Source organism: Leuresthes tenuis, unplaced genomic scaffold (genome assembly GCF_036924035.1).
Source record: "Leuresthes tenuis unplaced genomic scaffold, fLeuTen1.0.hap1 SCAF_1, whole genome shotgun sequence".
Taxonomy (NCBI): Eukaryota; Metazoa; Chordata; class Actinopteri; order Atheriniformes; family Atherinopsidae; genus Leuresthes; species Leuresthes tenuis.
The window spans coordinates 43,313,412-43,333,682 of record NW_027325355.1 but is presented as its reverse complement, the minus strand read 5'-3'; the positions used below and the strand labels follow the sequence as shown (position 1 = coordinate 43,333,682).

Here is a 20,271-nt window from a genome sequence, read left to right as displayed (position 1 = left end):
CGCCCTGTGACACATAAGGAAGTTGGTCATCTTCAGCTGCTGCTGCTTTGTTGGCAGACACGAAGTGATCTGAGAGTCTCATTTTCAGCTGGAGAGAATAATCACGTCAGGGAAGAAGATGTGCCCACTATTTATCAGCCTTTCTCTGCAATTATCTGGTTATATAGAGGAAACGTATGATTCCAGTACCTATACAATTTACATTTGTCACAGACATTGTTGCTTACGGCCACACCACCCTGAATAAGCCCGACCTCGTCTGATCTCGGAAGCCAAGCAGGGTTGTGCCTGGTTAGTACTTGGATGGGAGACCGCTTGGGATTATCAGGTGCTGTAAGCTTTTTCTCTTCTCTCAACCACCTGCATGTCTTTTGTTGCAACGTCTGATCACCCTGTGACACATGAGGAAGTTGGTCATCTTCAGTTTCTGCTGCTTTGTTGGCAGACACGAAGTGATCTTAGAGTCTCATTTTCAGCTGGAGAAAATTATCACGTCAGGGAACAAGATGTGCCCACTACATATCAGCCTTTCTTGGCAATTATCTGGTTGCATAGAGGAACCGTATGATTCCAGTACCTATATAATGCACATTTGTCACAGACATTGTTACTTACGGCCACACCACCCTGAATATGCCCAACCTCGTCTGATCTCAGAACCCAAGCAGGGTTGGGCCTGATTAGTACTTGAATGGGAGACTGCTTGGGAATACCAGGTGCTGTAAGCTTTTTCTCTTCTCTCTACCACCTGCATGTCTTTTGTTGCAATGTCTGATCGCCCTGTGACACATGAGGAAGTTGGTCATCTTCAGCTGCTGCTGCTTTGTTGGCAGACACGAAGTGATATGAGAGTCTCAGTTTCAGCTGGAGAGAATAATCACATCAGGGAAGATGTTTCCACTACTTATCAGCCTTTCTTGGCAATTATCTGGTTGCATAGAGGAACCGTATGATTCCAGTACCTATACAGTTTATATTTGTCACAGACATTGTTGCTTACGGCCACACCACCCTGAATATGCCCGACCTCGTCTGATCTTGGAAGCCAAGCAGGGTTGGGCCTGGTTAGTACTTGGATGGGAGACCGCTTGGGAATACCATGTGCTGTAAGCTTTTTCTCTTCTCTCAACCACCTGCATGTCTTTTGTTGCAACGCCTGATCACCCTGTGACACATTAGGAAGTTGGTCATCTTCAGCTGCTGCTGCTTTGTTGGCAGACACGAAGTGATCTTAGAGTCTCATTTTCAGCTGGAGAAAATTATCACGTCAGGGAACAAGATGTGCCCACTACATATCAGCCTTTTTCGGCAATTATCTTGTTACATAGAGGAACCATATGATTCCATTGCCTATATAATGCACATTTGTCACAGAGATTGTTGCTTACGGCCAAACCACCCTGAATATGTCTGACCTCGTCTGATCTCAGAAGCCAAGGAGGGTTGGGCCTGGTTAGTACTTTGATGAGAGACCGCTTGGGATTACGAGGTGCTGTAAGCTTTTTCTCTTCTCTCTACCACCTGCATGTCTTTTGTTGCAACGTCTGATCGCCCTGTGACACATGAGGAAGTTGGTCATCTTCAGCTGCTGCTGCTTTGTTGGCAGACACAAAGTGATCTGAGAGTCTCAGTTTCAGCTGAAGAGAATAATCACATCAGGGAAGAAGATGTGCCCACTACAAGTTAGCCTTTCTTGGCAATTATCTGGTTGCATAGAGGAACCGTATGATTCCAGTACCTATATAATGCATATTTGTCACAGACATTGCTACTTTCGGCCACACCACCCTGAATATGCCCGACCTAGTATGATCTCGGAACCCAAGCAGTGTTGGGCCTGGTTAGTACTTGAATGGGAGACCGCTTGGGAATACCAGGTGCTGTAAATTTTTTCTCTTCTCTCTACCACCTGCATGTCTTTTGTTGCAATGTCTGATCATCCTGTGACACATGAGGAAGTTGGTCATCTTCAGCTGCTGCTGCTTTGTTGGCAGACACGAAGTGATCTTAGAGTCTCAGTTTCAGCTGCAGAGAATAATCACATCAGGGAAGAAGATGTGCCCACTACAAGTTAGCCTTTCTTGGCAATTATCTGGTTGCATAGAGGAACCGTATGATTCCAGTACCTATATAATGCACATTTGTCACAGACATTGTTACTTACGGCCACACCACCCTGAATATGCCCGACCTCGTCTGATCTCAGAACCCAAGCAGGGTTGGGCCTTGTTAGTACTTGAATGGGAGACTGCTTGGGAATACCAGGTGCTGTAAGCTTTTTCTCTTCTCTCTACCACCTGCATGTCTTTTGTTGCAATGTCTGATCGCCCTGTGACACATGAGGAAGTTGGTCATCTTCAGCTGCTGCTGCTTTGTTGGCAGACACGAAGTGATATGAGAGTCTCAGTTTCAGCTGGAGAGAATAATCACGACAGGGAAGATGTTTCCACTACTTATCAGCCTTTCTTGGCAATTATCTGGTTGCATAGAGGAACCGTATAATTCCAGTACCTATACAGTTTATATTTGTCACAGACATTGTTGCTTACGGCCACACCACCCTGAATATGCCCGACCTCGTCTGATCTTGGAAGCCAAGCAGGGTTGGGCCTGGTTAGTACTTGGATGGGAGACTGCTTGGGAATACCAGGTGCTGTAAGCTTTTTCTCTTCTCTCAACCACCTGCATGTCTTTTGTTGCAACGTCTGATCACCCTGTGACACATGAGGAAGTTGGTCATCTTCAGCTTCTGCTGCTTTGTTGGCAGACACGAAGTGATCTTAGAGTCTCATTTTCAAATGGAGAAAATTATCACGTCAGGGAACAAGATGTGCCCACTACATATCAGCCTTTCTCGGCAATTATCTTGTTACATAGAGGAACCATATGATTCCATTGCCTATATAATGCACATTTGTCACAGAGATTGTTGCTTACGGCCAAACCACCCTGAATATGTCTGACCTCGTCTGCTCTCAGAAGCCAAGGAGGGTTCGGCCTGGTTAGTACTTGGGTGGGAGACTGCTTGGGAATACCAGGTGCTGTAAGCTTTATCTCTTCTCTGGACCACCTGAATGTCTTTTGTTGCAACGTCTGATCACCCTGTGACACATGAGGAAGTTGGTCATCTTCAGCTTCTGCTGCTTTGTTGGCAGACACGAAGTGATCTGAGAGTCTCAGTTTCAGCTGAAGAGAATGATCACATCAGAGAAGATGATATGCCCACTACACATCAGCCTTTCTCTGCAATTATCTGGTTTCATAGAGGAAGTGTATGATTCCAGTACCTATATAATTCACATTTCTAACAAATATTGTTGCTTACCGCCACACCACCCTGAATAAGCCCCACCTTGTCTTATCCTGGAAGCCAAGCGGGGTTGGGTCTGGTTCGTACTTCAATGGGAGACTGCTTGGGAATACCAGGTGCTGTAAGCTTTTTCTCTTCTCTCTACCACCTGCATGTGTTTTGTTGCAACGTCTGATCACCCTGTGACACATGAGGAAGTTTGTCATCTTCAGCTGCTGCTGCTTTGTTGGCAGACACGAAGTGATCTGAGAGTCTCAGTTTCAACTGAAGAGAATAATAACGTCAGGGAAGAAGATGTGCCCACTACACATCAGCCTTTCTCGGCAATTATCTGGTTACATAGAGGAACTGTATGATTCCAGTACCTATATAATGCACATTTGTCACAGACATTGTTGCTTACGGCCACACCACCCTCAATATGCCTGACCTCGTCTGATCTCGGAAGCCAAGCACGGTTGGCCTGGTTAGTACTTGGGTGGGAGACTGCTTGGGAATACCAGGTGCTGTAAGCTTTATCTCTTCTCTGGACCACCTGAATGTTTTTTGTTGCAACGTCTGATCACCCTGTGACACATGAGGAAGTTGGTCATCTTCAGCTTCTGCTGCTTTGTTGGCAGACACGAAGTGATCTGAGAGTCTCAGTTTCAGCTGCAGAGAATAATAACGTCAGGGAAGAAGATGTGCCCACTACACATCAGCCTTTCTCGGCAATTATCTGGTTACATAGAAGAAGTGTATTTTTCCAGTACCTATATAATGCACATTTGTCACAGACATTGTTGCTTACGGCCACACCACCCTCAATATGCCTGACCTCGTCTGATCTCGGAAGCCAAGCACGGTTGGCCTGGTTAGTACTTGGGTGGGAGACTGCTTGGGAATACCAGGTGCTGTAAGCTTTATCTCTTCTCTGGACCACCTGAATGTCTTTTGTTGCAACGTCTGATCACCCTGTGACACATGAGGAAGTTGGTCATCTTCAGCTTCTGCTGCTTTGTTGGCAGACACGAAGTGATCTGAGAGTCTCAGTTTCAGCTGCAGAGAATAATCACGTCAGGGAAGAAGATGTGCCCACTACACATAAGCCTTTCTCTGCAATTATCTGGTTACATAGAGGAACCATATGATTCCAGTACCTATATAATGCACATTTGTCACAGACATTGTCGCTTACGGCCACACCACCCTGAACATGCCTGACCTCGTCTGATCTCGGAAGCCAAGCAAGGTTGGCCTGGTTAGTACTTGGGTGGGAGACTGCTTGGGAATACCAGGTGCTGTAAGCTTTATCTCTTCTCTGGACCACCTAAATGTCTTTTGTTGCAACGTCTGATCACCCTGTGACACATGAGGAAGTTGGTCATCTTCAGCTGCTGCTGCTTTGTTGGCAGACACGAAGTGATCTGAGAGTCTCAGTTTCAGCTGCAGAGAATAATCACGTCAGGGAAGAAGATGTGCCCACTACACATAAGCCTTTCTCTGCAATTATCTGGTTACATAGAGGAACCGTATGATTCCAGTACCTATATAATGCACATTTGTCACAGAGATTGTCGCTTACGGCCACACCACCCTGAATATAATATGCCCGACCTCGTCCGATCTCGGAAGCCAAGGAGGGTTGGGCCTGGTTAGTACTTTGATGAGAGACCGCTTGGGATTACGAGGTGCTGTAAGCTTTTTCTCTTCTCTCTACCACCTGCATGTCTTTTGTTGCAACGTCTGATCGCCCTGTGACACATGAGGAAGTTGGTCATCTTCAGCTGCTGCTGCTTTGTTGGCAGACACAAAGTGATCTGAGAGTCTCAGTTTCAGCTGAAGAGAATAATCACATCAGGGAAGAAGATGTGCCCACTACATATCAGCCTTTCTCGGCAATTATCTGGTTACATAGAGGAAGTGTATGATTCCATTGCCTATATAATGCACATTTGTCACGGAGATTGTTACTTACGGCCAAACCACCCTGAATATGTCTGACCTTGTCTGATCTTGGAAGCCAAGGAGGGCTGGGCCTGGTTAGTACTTTGATGGGACACCGCTTGGGAATACCAGGTGCTGTAAGCTTTTTCTCTACCACCTACATGTCTTTTGTTGTAATGTCTGATCGCCCTGTGACACATGAGGAAGTTGGTCATCTTCAGCTGCTGCTGCTTTGTTAGCAGACACGAAGTGATCTGAGAGTCTCAGTTTCAGCTGCAGAGAATAATCACATCAAGGAAGAAGATGTGCCCACAACAAGTTAGCCTTTCTCTGCAATTATCTGGTTACATAGAGGAACTGTATTATTCCAGTACCTATATAATGCACATTTTTCACAGACATTGTTACTTACGGCCACACCACCCTGAATATGCCCGACCTCGACTGATCTCGGAAGCCAAGGAGGGCTGGGCCTGGTTAGTACTTGAATGGGAGACCCCTTGGGAATGCCAGGTGCTGTAAGCTTTTTCTCTTCTCTCTACCACCTGCATGTATTTTGTTGCAAGGTCTGATCGCCCTGTGACACATAAGGAAGTTGGTCATCTTCAGCTGCTGCTGCTTTGTTGGCAGACACGAAGTGATCTGAGAGTCTCATTTTCAGCTGGAGAGAATAATCACGTCAGGGAAGAAGATGTGCCCACTATTTATCAGCCTTTCTCTGCAATTATCTGGTTATATAGAGGAAACGTATGATTCCAGTACCTATACAATTTACATTTGTCACAGACATTGTTGCTTACGGCCACACCACCCTGAATAAGCCCGACCTCGTCTGATCTCGGAAGCCAAGCAGGGTTGTGCCTGGTTAGTACTTGGATGGGAGACCGCTTGGGATTATCAGGTGCTGTAAGCTTTTTCTCTTCTCTCAACCACCTGCATGTCTTTTGTTGCAACGTCTGATCACCCTGTGACACATGAGGAAGTTGGTCATCTTCAGTTTCTGCTGCTTTGTTGGCAGACACGAAGTGATCTTAGAGTCTCATTTTCAGCTGGAGAAAATTATCACGTCAGGGAACAAGATGTGCCCACTACATATCAGCCTTTCTTGGCAATTATCTGGTTGCATAGAGGAACCGTATGATTCCAGTACCTATATAATGCACATTTGTCACAGACATTGTTACTTACGGCCACACCACCCTGAATATGCCCAACCTCGTCTGATCTCAGAACCCAAGCAGGGTTGGGCCTGATTAGTACTTGAATGGGAGACTGCTTGGGAATACCAGGTGCTGTAAGCTTTTTCTCTTCTCTCTACCACCTGCATGTCTTTTGTTGCAATGTCTGATCGCCCTGTGACACATGAGGAAGTTGGTCATCTTCAGCTGCTGCTGCTTTGTTGGCAGACACGAAGTGATATGAGAGTCTCAGTTTCAGCTGGAGAGAATAATCACATCAGGGAAGATGTTTCCACTACTTATCAGCCTTTCTTGGCAATTATCTGGTTGCATAGAGGAACCGTATGATTCCAGTACCTATACAGTTTATATTTGTCACAGACATTGTTGCTTACGGCCACACCACCCTGAATATGCCCGACCTCGTCTGATCTTGGAAGCCAAGCAGGGTTGGGCCTGGTTAGTACTTGGATGGGAGACCGCTTGGGAATACCATGTGCTGTAAGCTTTTTCTCTTCTCTCAACCACCTGCATGTCTTTTGTTGCAACGCCTGATCACCCTGTGACACATTAGGAAGTTGGTCATCTTCAGCTGCTGCTGCTTTGTTGGCAGACACGAAGTGATCTTAGAGTCTCATTTTCAGCTGGAGAAAATTATCACGTCAGGGAACAAGATGTGCCCACTACATATCAGCCTTTTTCGGCAATTATCTTGTTACATAGAGGAACCATATGATTCCATTGCCTATATAATGCACATTTGTCACAGAGATTGTTGCTTACGGCCAAACCACCCTGAATATGTCTGACCTCGTCTGATCTCAGAAGCCAAGGAGGGTTGGGCCTGGTTAGTACTTTGATGAGAGACCGCTTGGGATTACGAGGTGCTGTAAGCTTTTTCTCTTCTCTCTACCACCTGCATGTCTTTTGTTGCAACGTCTGATCGCCCTGTGACACATGAGGAAGTTGGTCATCTTCAGCTGCTGCTGCTTTGTTGGCAGACACAAAGTGATCTGAGAGTCTCAGTTTCAGCTGAAGAGAATAATCACATCAGGGAAGAAGATGTGCCCACTACAAGTTAGCCTTTCTTGGCAATTATCTGGTTGCATAGAGGAACCGTATGATTCCAGTACCTATATAATGCATATTTGTCACAGACATTGCTACTTTCGGCCACACCACCCTGAATATGCCCGACCTAGTATGATCTCGGAACCCAAGCAGTGTTGGGCCTGGTTAGTACTTGAATGGGAGACCGCTTGGGAATACCAGGTGCTGTAAATTTTTTCTCTTCTCTCTACCACCTGCATGTCTTTTGTTGCAATGTCTGATCATCCTGTGACACATGAGGAAGTTGGTCATCTTCAGCTGCTGCTGCTTTGTTGGCAGACACGAAGTGATCTTAGAGTCTCAGTTTCAGCTGCAGAGAATAATCACATCAGGGAAGAAGATGTGCCCACTACAAGTTAGCCTTTCTTGGCAATTATCTGGTTGCATAGAGGAACCGTATGATTCCAGTACCTATATAATGCACATTTGTCACAGACATTGTTACTTACGGCCACACCACCCTGAATATGCCCGACCTCGTCTGATCTCAGAACCCAAGCAGGGTTGGGCCTTGTTAGTACTTGAATGGGAGACTGCTTGGGAATACCAGGTGCTGTAAGCTTTTTCTCTTCTCTCTACCACCTGCATGTCTTTTGTTGCAATGTCTGATCGCCCTGTGACACATGAGGAAGTTGGTCATCTTCAGCTGCTGCTGCTTTGTTGGCAGACACGAAGTGATATGAGAGTCTCAGTTTCAGCTGGAGAGAATAATCACGACAGGGAAGATGTTTCCACTACTTATCAGCCTTTCTTGGCAATTATCTGGTTGCATAGAGGAACCGTATAATTCCAGTACCTATACAGTTTATATTTGTCACAGACATTGTTGCTTACGGCCACACCACCCTGAATATGCCCGACCTCGTCTGATCTTGGAAGCCAAGCAGGGTTGGGCCTGGTTAGTACTTGGATGGGAGACTGCTTGGGAATACCAGGTGCTGTAAGCTTTTTCTCTTCTCTCAACCACCTGCATGTCTTTTGTTGCAACGTCTGATCACCCTGTGACACATGAGGAAGTTGGTCATCTTCAGCTTCTGCTGCTTTGTTGGCAGACACGAAGTGATCTTAGAGTCTCATTTTCAAATGGAGAAAATTATCACGTCAGGGAACAAGATGTGCCCACTACATATCAGCCTTTCTCGGCAATTATCTTGTTACATAGAGGAACCATATGATTCCATTGCCTATATAATGCACATTTGTCACAGAGATTGTTGCTTACGGCCAAACCACCCTGAATATGTCTGACCTCGTCTGCTCTCAGAAGCCAAGGAGGGTTCGGCCTGGTTAGTACTTGGGTGGGAGACTGCTTGGGAATACCAGGTGCTGTAAGCTTTATCTCTTCTCTGGACCACCTGAATGTCTTTTGTTGCAACGTCTGATCACCCTGTGACACATGAGGAAGTTGGTCATCTTCAGCTTCTGCTGCTTTGTTGGCAGACACGAAGTGATCTGAGAGTCTCAGTTTCAGCTGAAGAGAATGATCACATCAGAGAAGATGATATGCCCACTACACATCAGCCTTTCTCTGCAATTATCTGGTTTCATAGAGGAAGTGTATGATTCCAGTACCTATATAATTCACATTTCTAACAAATATTGTTGCTTACCGCCACACCACCCTGAATAAGCCCCACCTTGTCTTATCCTGGAAGCCAAGCGGGGTTGGGTCTGGTTCGTACTTCAATGGGAGACTGCTTGGGAATACCAGGTGCTGTAAGCTTTTTCTCTTCTCTCTACCACCTGCATGTGTTTTGTTGCAACGTCTGATCACCCTGTGACACATGAGGAAGTTTGTCATCTTCAGCTGCTGCTGCTTTGTTGGCAGACACGAAGTGATCTGAGAGTCTCAGTTTCAACTGAAGAGAATAATAACGTCAGGGAAGAAGATGTGCCCACTACACATCAGCCTTTCTCGGCAATTATCTGGTTACATAGAGGAACTGTATGATTCCAGTACCTATATAATGCACATTTGTCACAGACATTGTTGCTTACGGCCACACCACCCTCAATATGCCTGACCTCGTCTGATCTCGGAAGCCAAGCACGGTTGGCCTGGTTAGTACTTGGGTGGGAGACTGCTTGGGAATACCAGGTGCTGTAAGCTTTATCTCTTCTCTGGACCACCTGAATGTTTTTTGTTGCAACGTCTGATCACCCTGTGACACATGAGGAAGTTGGTCATCTTCAGCTTCTGCTGCTTTGTTGGCAGACACGAAGTGATCTGAGAGTCTCAGTTTCAGCTGCAGAGAATAATAACGTCAGGGAAGAAGATGTGCCCACTACACATCAGCCTTTCTCGGCAATTATCTGGTTACATAGAAGAAGTGTATTTTTCCAGTACCTATATAATGCACATTTGTCACAGACATTGTTGCTTACGGCCACACCACCCTCAATATGCCTGACCTCGTCTGATCTCGGAAGCCAAGCACGGTTGGCCTGGTTAGTACTTGGGTGGGAGACTGCTTGGGAATACCAGGTGCTGTAAGCTTTATCTCTTCTCTGGACCACCTGAATGTCTTTTGTTGCAACGTCTGATCACCCTGTGACACATGAGGAAGTTGGTCATCTTCAGCTTCTGCTGCTTTGTTGGCAGACACGAAGTGATCTGAGAGTCTCAGTTTCAGCTGCAGAGAATAATCACGTCAGGGAAGAAGATGTGCCCACTACACATAAGCCTTTCTCTGCAATTATCTGGTTACATAGAGGAACCATATGATTCCAGTACCTATATAATGCACATTTGTCACAGACATTGTCGCTTACGGCCACACCACCCTGAACATGCCTGACCTCGTCTGATCTCGGAAGCCAAGCAAGGTTGGCCTGGTTAGTACTTGGGTGGGAGACTGCTTGGGAATACCAGGTGCTGTAAGCTTTATCTCTTCTCTGGACCACCTAAATGTCTTTTGTTGCAACGTCTGATCACCCTGTGACACATGAGGAAGTTGGTCATCTTCAGCTGCTGCTGCTTTGTTGGCAGACACGAAGTGATCTGAGAGTCTCAGTTTCAGCTGCAGAGAATAATCACGTCAGGGAAGAAGATGTGCCCACTACACATAAGCCTTTCTCTGCAATTATCTGGTTACATAGAGGAACCGTATGATTCCAGTACCTATATAATGCACATTTGTCACAGAGATTGTCGCTTACGGCCACACCACCCTGAATATAATATGCCCGACCTCGTCCGATCTCGGAAGCCAAGCGGGGTTGTGCCTGGTTAGTACTTGGGTGGGAGACTGCTTGGGAATACCAGGTGCTGTAAGCTTTTTCTCTTCTCTCTACCACCTGCATGTCTTTTGTTGCAACGTCTGATCACCCTGTGACACATGAGGAAGTTGGTCATCTTCAGCTGCTGCTGCTTCTTTGTTGGCAGACACAAAGTGATCTGAGAGTCTCAGTTTCAGCTGGAGAGAATAATCACATCACGGAAGAAGATATGCCCACTACACATCAGCCTTTCTCGGCAATTATCTGGTTACATAGAGGAACTGTATGATTCCAGTACCTATATAATGCACATTTGTCACAGACTTTGTTGCTTACGGCCACACCACCCTGAACATATCCAACCTTGTCCGATCTCGGAAGCCAAGCACGGTTGGGCCTTGTTAGTACTTAGATGGGAGACTGCTTGGGAATACCAGGTGCTGTAAGCTTTTTGTCTTCTCTCTACCACCTGCATGTCTTTTGTTGCAACGTCTGATCACCCTGTGACACATGAGGAAGTTGGTCATCTTCAGCTCCTGCTGCTTTGTTGGCAGACATGAGGTAATCTGAGAGTCTCAGTTTCAGCTGCAGAGAATAATCACGTCAGGGAAGAAGATGTGCCCACTACAAGTCAGCTTTTCTCTGCAATTATCTGGTTACATAGAGGAACCGTATGATTCCAGTACCTATATAATGCACATTTGTCACAGACATTGTTACTTACGGCCACACCACCCTGAATTTGCCTGACCTCGTCTGATCTCGGAAGCCAAGCAGGGTTGGGCCTGGTTAGTACTTGGGTGGGAGACCGCTTGGGAATACCAGGTGCTGTAAGCTTTTTCTCTTTTCTCTACCACCTGCATGTCTTTTGTTGCAACGTCTGATCACTCTGTGACACATGAAGAAGTTGGTCATCTTCAGCTGCTGCTGCTTTGTTGGCAGACACGAAGTGATCTGAGAGTCTCAGTTTCAGCTGCAGAGAATAATCACATCAGCGAAGAATGGTAAATGGTAAATGGACTTGTACTTGTATAGCGCTTTTCTAGTCTAGCTGACCACTCAAAGCGCTTCACTACATGCCGCATTCACCCCACTCACACACATTCATACAGCACGTCTTAGGATATAACTACGTGCTTTCTAAGCATTCACACACATTCATACCCCCAATGATACACTGGGGGAGCAACGTGGGGTTCAGTGTCTTGCCCAAGGACGCTTCGACATGTATCCTGGGGATGCCAGAGTCGAACCACCGACCTTCCGATTGGTGGGTGACTGCTCTTCCTCCTGAGCTACAAGATGTGCCCACTACAAGTCAGCCTTTCTCTGCAATTATCTGGTTACATAGAGGAACTGTATGATTCCAGTACCTATATAATGCACATTTGTCACAGTTATGGTTGCTTACGGCCACACCACCCTGAATATGCCCAACCTCGTCTGATCTCGGAAGCCAAGCAGGTTTTGGCCTGGTTAGTACTTGGATGGTAGACTGTCTGGGAATACCAGGTGCTGTAAGCTTTTTCTCTTCTCTCTACCACCTGCATGTCTTTTGTTGCAACGTCTGATCACCCTGTGACACATGAGGAAGTTGGTCATCTTCAGCTGCTGCTGCTGCTGCTTTGTTGGCAGACACGAAGTGATCTGAGAGTCTCAGTTTCAGCTGCAGAGAATAATCACGTCAGGGAAGAAGATGTGCCCACTACAAGTCAGCTTTTTTCTGCAATTATCTGGTTACATAGAGGGACCGTATGATTCCAGTACCTATATAATGCACATTTGTCACAGAGATTGTTGCTTACGGCCAAACCACCCTGAATATGTCTGACCTCGTCTGATCTCAGAAGCCAAGCAGTGTTGGGCCTGGTTAGTACTTAAATGGGAGACCGCTTGGGAATACCAGGTGCTATAAGCTTTTTGTCTTCTCTTGACCACCTGCATGTCTTTTGTTGCAACGTCTGATCACCCTGTGACACATGAGGAAGTTGGTCATCTTCAGCTGCTGCTGCTTTGTTGGCAGACACGAAGTGATCTGAGAGTCTCAGTTTCAGCTGGAGAGAATGATCACATCAGAGAAGATGATATGCCCACTACACATCAGCCTTTCTCTGCAATTATCTGGTTACATAGAGGAAGTGTATGATTCCAGTACTTAGCAGCCACCACCCCAAGGCCCCTAAGGGACCCCGCCCCACACCGCAAGACAGCCCCACCTGCAAGCCCCCAAAACTGCCCTCCAAGCCCGACACACAGTCCCCCCCAGCAATGACCAACCCGGTCCCCACGACCCGAGAGACCACCAGACGCCCGAAGCCACACAGTTAATCAGCGGGGACCAGAGAGAATGAAATTCAGCCAATTGATGTTTTAAGGAGGCAGACATTGTTCCCATGCTAATATAATCTAAAAGAACATTTCTAAACAGGTTAATACACAGACTGTTTTTCGCTTTCCAGTTCATGAGAATAGTTTTCTTTGCGATACATAACACTGCGAGGACCATGCAAACAAGCAGAGAAAAAACAAACACACAAACAAACAAAAACAAGCACAAGTAGTGGCAATCGCATACAACACAACTGTGCATATAGATGACCTGAGGCGACATGGTAATACATCAACTGCTACTGGACTAATGAATGTGTATTGTGTGTGTGTGTGTGTGTGTGTGTGAGAACATGCAACACCCATGGCACAGGACCTACTTGATAACCGTTCTTACTTACAACCACGCATCCACCCAGAAGACAGCAGTGGAAGCCCCCGGACAGAGCCCCCATAAGCATAGGGCAGAGGCGCCCGGGAGCCAGGGGCAACAGCCCACCGACCCCACCAGGCCCCAGCCGCCCAGACATGGGCCGTGCACCGGACCCGGCCCCAGGAGCCCGAGCGCCCCAAAACCCCCCGGCAGAGGCCCCACCCAATACCCGGGAGGGCCAAGCGCCCCAGACAGCCACGCAGTGGGTCAGCGCCTGCCCCAGTGCCCCTGGCCAAGAGCCCTGGCAGTCAAGACGTGCCCACAGGTGGGTGAAGTCGCGAGGAGTGGGGAGAGGCAACGCCGCCCCCCCATTGGGAGAAGCACAGGCAGGCCAGGCGACAGCAAGTCCCAGACCCAGGCCCAATCATCACCACACACACTTTCACGTCCCATACATCCACACATCCACACGTCATCCCTCCCTTGACTCCGCTGGGGTCTAGCACAGTGGGCACACCATGGGGCCAGCAGCCCCCCAGCCACCACAGACCCTGAACCAGCAGAATAATTAATTCCTCCTGGCCACTCCTTCCCGAGCAGCAACCAGGAAGTAGGGGTGTGAGAAGACCCCTCCCCTCACCCTTCTGGCTCTTCAATATTTTCTAATAGTGAGCGATTAAAATTGAGGGGCAGCCAACCTTGTAGAACTGGGAGCGCGGCCCTCTGGGCAGCCTACATACCCAAAGAGCCCCGTCCACCAGATGCCACTCAGTGCAACCACCCCCCAAGACCTAATGTGTGTGTGTGTGTTTGATAAGTAGTGATGTCTAAGGTGTAATTAAAACAGGGGCGGGGAACTGCAGAGTGCAGCCAAGGGGACCACCTACGTGGTCCCATCCACTACACCCCACAGAACACACACGCCCCCCAAAACCCTTCATGTGTGAGTGTGTGCTGTGTACAGGAGCCAAAAGGGAGAGGGTATGGGGATATACACCGGGGGAGCTACTCTCCCCCGGAGAGGGCTGCCAGGGCCTTGCTGCAATAGGCACCCCCGCTACCTGGGACCCAGCACAGGGCAGGAGGGCCTGATGTCCACCAGGCTCGGGGCTTGCAGCGACCATATTCCGGGAGCTACTGTACCCCCAGAAGGTACCCACCCCGCCCAACCCCACTCAACCCAACCCCATCCCACCCCGGAGGACCTCTACAAAAAAACAAACAAACCACCCGGTCACACCAGACGCAGCAGCCCGGGCCTGAGACCCACCATCACCCAGGCCCCCCCCTCAACAGAGGAAAAGCACCCCCCCACCGCACGCCCCAACAGCCTAAAGAAAACAACCACCTGCGGATACCCTGGAGGTCCCAGAGCAACAAGCCTGGCACCAGGACCTGCACCAACCCACCCATACTGTGGCATGTCCAGGGCAACCCAGCCCCCCCGGGCGCAAGGCAGCGCCCAGCCACCAGGGCCCAGGCCCAGCACCACCACCCACGCCAGAGCGGCCCAGCCACCCGGTACAGAGCCAGCAGCCACCACCCCAAGGCCCCTAAGGGACCCCGCCCCACACAGCAAGACATCCCCACCCGCAAGCCCCCAAAACTGCCCTCCAAGCCCGACACACAGTCCCCCCCAGCAATGACCAACCCGGTCCCCACGACCCGAGAGACCACCAGACGCCCAAAGCCACACAGCCCCCCCCAGCACACACCCAACCGCCCAGAGCGACGGGACAGCAACCCACCACCACCACTATGTGATAAAGCTAATCAGCGGGGACCAGAGAGAATGAAATTCAGCCAATTGATGTTTTGAGGAGGCAGACATTGTTTCCATGCTAATATAATCTAAAATAACATTTCTAAACTGCTTAATACACAGACTGTTTTTCGCTTTCCAGGTCATGAGAATAGTTTTCTTTGCGATACATAACACTGCGAGGACCATGCAAACAAGCAGAGAAAAAACAAACACACAAACAAACAAAAACAAGCACAAGTAGTGGCAATCGCATACAACACAACTGTGCATATAGATGACCTGAGGCGACATGGTAATACATCAACTGCTACTGGACTAATGAATGTGTATTGTGTGTGTGTGTGTGAGAACATGCAACACCCATGGCACAGGACCTACATGATAACCGTTCTTACTTATGAGTGTATAAGTGTACACGGCCACAATCCACAGCCCCCCCAAGCAATCAGAAACAGGCAGAGAGGCCCACAAGACCCAGGCCACCAGCAGCCCCCACGGAGCACAGAACCCAGGATACCCACCGCAGGGACAACCACGCATCCACCCAGAAGACAGCAGTGGAAGCCCCCGGACAGAGCCCCCATAAGCATAGGGCAGAGGCGCCCGGGAGCCAGGGGAAACAGCCCACCGACCCCACCAGGCCCCAGCAGCCCAGACATGGGCCGTGCACCGGACCCGGCCCCAGGAGCCCGAGCGCCCCAAAACCCCCCGGCAGAGGCCCCACCCAATACCCGGGAGGGCCAAGCGCCCCAGACAGCCATGCAGTGGGTCAGCGCCTGCCTCAGTGCCCCTGGCCAAGAGCCCTGGCAGTCAAGACGTGCCCACAGGTGGGTGAAGTCGCGAGGAGTGGGGAGAGGCAACGCCGCCCCCCCATTGGGAGAAGCACAGGCAGGCCAGGCGACAGCAAGTCCCAGACCCAGGCCCAATCATCACCACACACACTTTCACGTCCCATACATCCACACGTCATCCCTCCCTTGACTCCGCTGGGGTCTAGCACAGTGGGCACACCATGGGGCCAGCAGCCCCCCAGCCACCACAGACCCTGAACCAGCAGAATAATTAATTCCTCCTGGCCACTCCTTCCCGAGCAGCAACCAGGAAGCAGGGGTGTGAGAAGACCCCTCCCCTCACCCTTCTGGCTCTTCAATATTTTCTAATAGTGAGCGATTAAAATTGAGGGGCAGCCAACCTTGTAGAACTGGGAGCGCGGCCCTCTGGGCAGCCTACATACCCAAAGAGCCCCGTCCACCAGATGCCACTCAGTGCAACCACCCCCCAAGACCTAATGTGTGTGTGTGTGTTTGATAAGTAGTGATGTCTAAGGTGTAATTAAAACAGGGGCGGGGAACTGCAGAGTGCAGCCAAGGGGACCACCTACGTGGCCCCATCCACTACACCCCACAGAACACACACGCCCCCCAAAACCCTTCATGTGTGAGTGTGTGCTGTGTACAGGAGCCAAAAGGGAGAGGGTATGAAGGCAGCCAGGGACTGGCTGCAATAGGCACCCCCGCTACCTGGGACCCAGCACAGGGCAGGAGGGCCTGATGTCCACCAGGCTCGGGGCTTGCAGCGACCATATTCCGGGAGCTACTGTACCCCCAGAAGGTACCCACCCCGCCCAACCCCATCCCACCCCGGAGGACCTCTACAAAAAAACAAACAAACCACCCGGTCACACCAGACGCAGCAGCCCGGGCCTGAGACCCACCATCACCCAGGCACCCCCCTCAACAGGGGAAAAGCACCCCCCCCCCACCGCACGCCCCAACACCCTAAAGAAAACAACCACCTGCGGACACCCTGGAGGTCCCAGAGCAACAAGCCTGGCACCAGGACTTGCACCAACCCACCCATACTGTGGCATGTCCAGGGCAACCCAGCCCCCCCGGGCGCAAGGCAGCGCCCAGCCACCAGGGCCCAGGCCCAGCACCACCACCCACGCCAGAGCGGCCCAGCCACCCGGTACAGAGCCAGCAGCCACCACCCCAAGGCCCCTAAGGGACCCCGCCCCACACAGCAAGACAGCCCCACCCGCAAGCCCCCAAAACTGCCCTCCAAGCCCGACACACAGTCCCCCCCAGCAATGACCAACCCAGTCCCCACGACCCGAGAGACCACCAGACGCCCAAAGCCACACAGCCCCCCCCCAGCACACACCCAACCGCCCAGAGCGACGGGACAGCAACCCACCACCACCACTATGTGATAAAGCTAATCAGCGGGGACCAGAGAGAATGAAATTCAGCCAATTGATGTTTTGAGGAGGCAGACATTGTTTCCATGCTAATATAATCTAAAATAACATTTCTAAACTGCTTAATACACAGACTGTTTTTCGCTTTCCAGGTCATGAGAATAGTTTTCTTTGCGATACATAACACTGCGAGGACCATGCAAACAAGCAGAGAAAAAACAAACACACAAACAAACAAAAACAAGCACAAGTAGTGGCAATCGCATACAACACAACTGTGCATATAGATGACCTGAGGCGACATGGTAATACATCAACTGCTACTGGACTAATGAATGTGTATTGTGTGTGTGTGTGTGTGTGTGAGAACATGCAACACCCATGGCACAGGACCTACATGATAACCGTTCTTACTTATGAGTGTATAAGTGTACACGGCCACAATCCACAGCCCCCCCAAGCAATCAGAAACAGGCAGAGAGGCCCACAAGACCCAGGCCACCAGCAGCCCCCACGGAGCACAGAACCCAGGATACCCACCGCAGGGACAACCACGCATCCACCCAGAAGACAGCAGTGGAAGCCCCCGGACAGAGCCCCCATAAGCATAGGGCAGAGGCGCCCGGGAGCCAGGGGCAACAGCCCACCGACCCCACCAGGCCCCAGCCGCCCAGACATGGGCCGTGCACCGGACCCGGCCCCAGGAGCCCGAGCGCCCCAAAACCCCCCGGCAGAGGCCCCACCCAATACCCGGGAGGGCCAAGCGCCCCAGACAGCCACGCAGTGGGTCAGCGCCTGCCCCAGTGCCCCTGGCCAAGAGCCCTGGCAGTCAAGACGTGCCCACAGGTGGGTGAAGTCGCGAGGAGTGGGGAGAGGCAACGCCGCCCCCCCATTGGGAGAAGCACAGGCAGGCCAGGCGACAGCAAGTCCCAGACCCAGGCCCAATCATCACCACACACACTTTCACGTCCCATACATCCACACATCCACACGTCATCCCTCCCTTGACTCTGCTGGGGTCTAGCACAGTGGGCACACCATGGGGCCAGCAGCCCCCCAGCCACCACAGACCCTGAACCAGCAGAATAATTAATTCCTCCTGGCCACTCCTTCCCGAGCAGCAACCAGGAAGCAGGGGTGTGAGAAGACCCCTCCCCTCACACTTCTGGCTCTTCAATATTTTCTAATAGTGAGCGATTAAAATTGAGGGGCAGCCAACCTTGTAGAACTGGGAGCGCAGCCCTCTGGGCAGCCTACATACCCAAAGAGCCCCGTCCACCAGATGCCACTCAGTGCAACCACCCCCCAAGACCTAATGTGTGTGTGTGTGTTTGATAAGTAGTGATGTCTAAGGTGTAATTAAAACAGGGGCGGGGAACTGCAGAGTGCAGCCAAAGGGACCACCTACGTGGCCCCATCCACTACACCCCACAGAACACACACGCCCCCCAAAACCCTTCATGTGTGAGTGTGTGCTGTGTACAGGAGCCAAAAGGGAGAGGGTATGAAGGCAGCCAGGGACTGGCTGCAATAGGCACCCCCGCTACCTGGGACCCAGCACAGGGCAGGAGGGCCTGATGTCCACCAGGCTCGGGGCTTGCAGCGACCATATTCCGGGAGCTACTGTACCCCCAGAAGGTACCCACCCCGCCCAACCCCATCCCACCCCGGAGGACCTCTACAAAAAAACAAACAAACCACCCGGTCACACCAGACGCAGCAGCCCGGGCCTGAGACCCACCATCACCCAGGCACCCCCCTCAACAGGGGAAAAGCACCCCCCCCACCGCACGCCCCAACACCCTAAAGAAAACAACCACCTGCGGACACCCTGGAGGTCCCAGAGCAACAAGCCTGGCACCAGGACCTGCACCAACCCACCCATACTGTGGCATGTCCAGGGCAACCCAGCCCCCCCGGGCGCAAGGCAGCGCCCAGCCACCAGGGCCCAGGCCCAGCACCACCACCCACGCCAGAGCGGCCCAGCCACCCGGTACAGAGCCAGCAGCCACCACCCCAAGGCCCCTAAGGGACCCCGCCCCACACAGCAAGACAGCCCCACCCGCAAGCCCCCAAAACTGCCCTCCAAGCCCGACACACAGTCCCCCCCAGCAATGACCAACCCGGTCCCCACGACCCGAGAGACCACCAGACGCCCAAAGCCACACAGCCCCCCCCCAGCACACACCCAACCGCCCAGAGCGACGGGACAGCAACCCACCACCACCACTATGTGATAAAGCTAATCAGCGGGGACCAGAGAGAATGAAATTCAGCCAATTGATGTTTTGAGGAGGCAGACATTGTTTCCATGCTAATATAATCTAAAATAACATTTCTAAACTGCTTAATACACAGACTGTTTTTCGCTTTCCAGTTCATGAGAATAGTTTTCTTTGCGATACATAACACTGCGAGGACCATGCAAACAAGCAGAGAAAAAACAAACACACAAACAAACAAAAACAAGCACAAGTAGTGGCAATCGCATACAACACAACTGTGCATATAGATGACCTGAGGCGACATGGTAATACATTAACTGCTACTGGACTAATGAATGTGTATTGTGTGTGTGTGTGTGTGTGAGAACATGCAACACCCATGGCACAGGACCTACATGATAACCGTGCTTAGTTATGAGTGTATAAGTGTACACGGCCACAATCCACAGCCCCCCCAAGCAATCAGAAACAGGCAGAGAGGCCCATAAGACCCAGGCCACCAGCAGCCCCCACGGAGCACAGAACCCAGGATGCCCACCGCAGGGACAACCACGCATCCACCCAGAAGACAGCAGTGGAAGCCCCCGGACTGAGCCCCCATAAGCATAGGGCAGAGGCGCCCGGGAGCCAAGGGCAA

At 50.6% G+C, this 20,271-nt stretch overlaps 5 non-coding genes and 25 pseudogenes across 5 annotated transcripts; all 30 read left to right on the top strand.

Annotated features, from left to right (window-relative positions):
* Positions 1 to 221: 221 nt before the first annotated feature.
* On the top strand, positions 222 to 340 carry LOC140318010 (5S ribosomal RNA; annotated as a pseudogene).
* Positions 341 to 609: 269 nt separating this feature from the next.
* On the top strand, positions 610 to 728 carry LOC140292008 (5S ribosomal RNA; annotated as a pseudogene).
* A 266-nt stretch (positions 729 to 994) lies between these two features.
* On the top strand, positions 995 to 1,113 carry LOC140298562 (5S ribosomal RNA). The gene has a single exon (XR_011914197.1). It is a non-coding gene; the product is annotated as a 5S ribosomal RNA (ribosomal RNA).
* A 269-nt stretch (positions 1,114 to 1,382) lies between these two features.
* LOC140295352 (5S ribosomal RNA) lies at positions 1,383 to 1,501 on the top strand (annotated as a pseudogene).
* Positions 1,502 to 1,770: 269 nt separating this feature from the next.
* LOC140293656 (5S ribosomal RNA) lies at positions 1,771 to 1,889 on the top strand (annotated as a pseudogene).
* Positions 1,890 to 2,158: 269 nt separating this feature from the next.
* LOC140291623 (5S ribosomal RNA) lies at positions 2,159 to 2,277 on the top strand (annotated as a pseudogene).
* A 266-nt stretch (positions 2,278 to 2,543) lies between these two features.
* On the top strand, positions 2,544 to 2,662 carry LOC140297681 (5S ribosomal RNA). Its single transcript, XR_011913395.1, has one exon. It is a non-coding gene; the product is annotated as a 5S ribosomal RNA (ribosomal RNA).
* Positions 2,663 to 2,931: 269 nt separating this feature from the next.
* LOC140291425 (5S ribosomal RNA) lies at positions 2,932 to 3,050 on the top strand (annotated as a pseudogene).
* A 657-nt stretch (positions 3,051 to 3,707) lies between these two features.
* On the top strand, positions 3,708 to 3,825 carry LOC140293456 (5S ribosomal RNA; annotated as a pseudogene).
* Positions 3,826 to 4,094: 269 nt separating this feature from the next.
* Positions 4,095 to 4,212, top strand: LOC140293455 (5S ribosomal RNA; annotated as a pseudogene).
* A 269-nt stretch (positions 4,213 to 4,481) lies between these two features.
* LOC140289371 (5S ribosomal RNA) lies at positions 4,482 to 4,599 on the top strand (annotated as a pseudogene).
* Positions 4,600 to 4,868: 269 nt separating this feature from the next.
* Positions 4,869 to 4,992, top strand: LOC140296003 (5S ribosomal RNA; annotated as a pseudogene).
* A 269-nt stretch (positions 4,993 to 5,261) lies between these two features.
* On the top strand, positions 5,262 to 5,380 carry LOC140295602 (5S ribosomal RNA; annotated as a pseudogene).
* A 262-nt stretch (positions 5,381 to 5,642) lies between these two features.
* LOC140272786 (5S ribosomal RNA) lies at positions 5,643 to 5,761 on the top strand (annotated as a pseudogene).
* Positions 5,762 to 6,030: 269 nt separating this feature from the next.
* LOC140318005 (5S ribosomal RNA) lies at positions 6,031 to 6,149 on the top strand (annotated as a pseudogene).
* A 269-nt stretch (positions 6,150 to 6,418) lies between these two features.
* Positions 6,419 to 6,537, top strand: LOC140292007 (5S ribosomal RNA; annotated as a pseudogene).
* A 266-nt stretch (positions 6,538 to 6,803) lies between these two features.
* Positions 6,804 to 6,922, top strand: LOC140298561 (5S ribosomal RNA). The gene has a single exon (XR_011914196.1). It is a non-coding gene; the product is annotated as a 5S ribosomal RNA (ribosomal RNA).
* Positions 6,923 to 7,191: 269 nt separating this feature from the next.
* LOC140295351 (5S ribosomal RNA) lies at positions 7,192 to 7,310 on the top strand (annotated as a pseudogene).
* Positions 7,311 to 7,579: 269 nt separating this feature from the next.
* LOC140293654 (5S ribosomal RNA) lies at positions 7,580 to 7,698 on the top strand (annotated as a pseudogene).
* A 269-nt stretch (positions 7,699 to 7,967) lies between these two features.
* Positions 7,968 to 8,086, top strand: LOC140291621 (5S ribosomal RNA; annotated as a pseudogene).
* Positions 8,087 to 8,352: 266 nt separating this feature from the next.
* On the top strand, positions 8,353 to 8,471 carry LOC140297680 (5S ribosomal RNA). Its single transcript, XR_011913394.1, has one exon. It is a non-coding gene; the product is annotated as a 5S ribosomal RNA (ribosomal RNA).
* A 269-nt stretch (positions 8,472 to 8,740) lies between these two features.
* Positions 8,741 to 8,859, top strand: LOC140291424 (5S ribosomal RNA; annotated as a pseudogene).
* Positions 8,860 to 9,516: 657 nt separating this feature from the next.
* LOC140293453 (5S ribosomal RNA) lies at positions 9,517 to 9,634 on the top strand (annotated as a pseudogene).
* Positions 9,635 to 9,903: 269 nt separating this feature from the next.
* LOC140293452 (5S ribosomal RNA) lies at positions 9,904 to 10,021 on the top strand (annotated as a pseudogene).
* Positions 10,022 to 10,290: 269 nt separating this feature from the next.
* On the top strand, positions 10,291 to 10,408 carry LOC140289370 (5S ribosomal RNA; annotated as a pseudogene).
* A 269-nt stretch (positions 10,409 to 10,677) lies between these two features.
* LOC140271122 (5S ribosomal RNA) lies at positions 10,678 to 10,801 on the top strand (annotated as a pseudogene).
* A 272-nt stretch (positions 10,802 to 11,073) lies between these two features.
* LOC140294345 (5S ribosomal RNA) lies at positions 11,074 to 11,192 on the top strand (annotated as a pseudogene).
* A 269-nt stretch (positions 11,193 to 11,461) lies between these two features.
* On the top strand, positions 11,462 to 11,580 carry LOC140298356 (5S ribosomal RNA). The gene has a single exon (XR_011914012.1). It is a non-coding gene; the product is annotated as a 5S ribosomal RNA (ribosomal RNA).
* A 568-nt stretch (positions 11,581 to 12,148) lies between these two features.
* LOC140292701 (5S ribosomal RNA) lies at positions 12,149 to 12,267 on the top strand (annotated as a pseudogene).
* Positions 12,268 to 12,542: 275 nt separating this feature from the next.
* Positions 12,543 to 12,661, top strand: LOC140319670 (5S ribosomal RNA; annotated as a pseudogene).
* Positions 12,662 to 20,271: the final 7,610 nt, after the last annotated feature.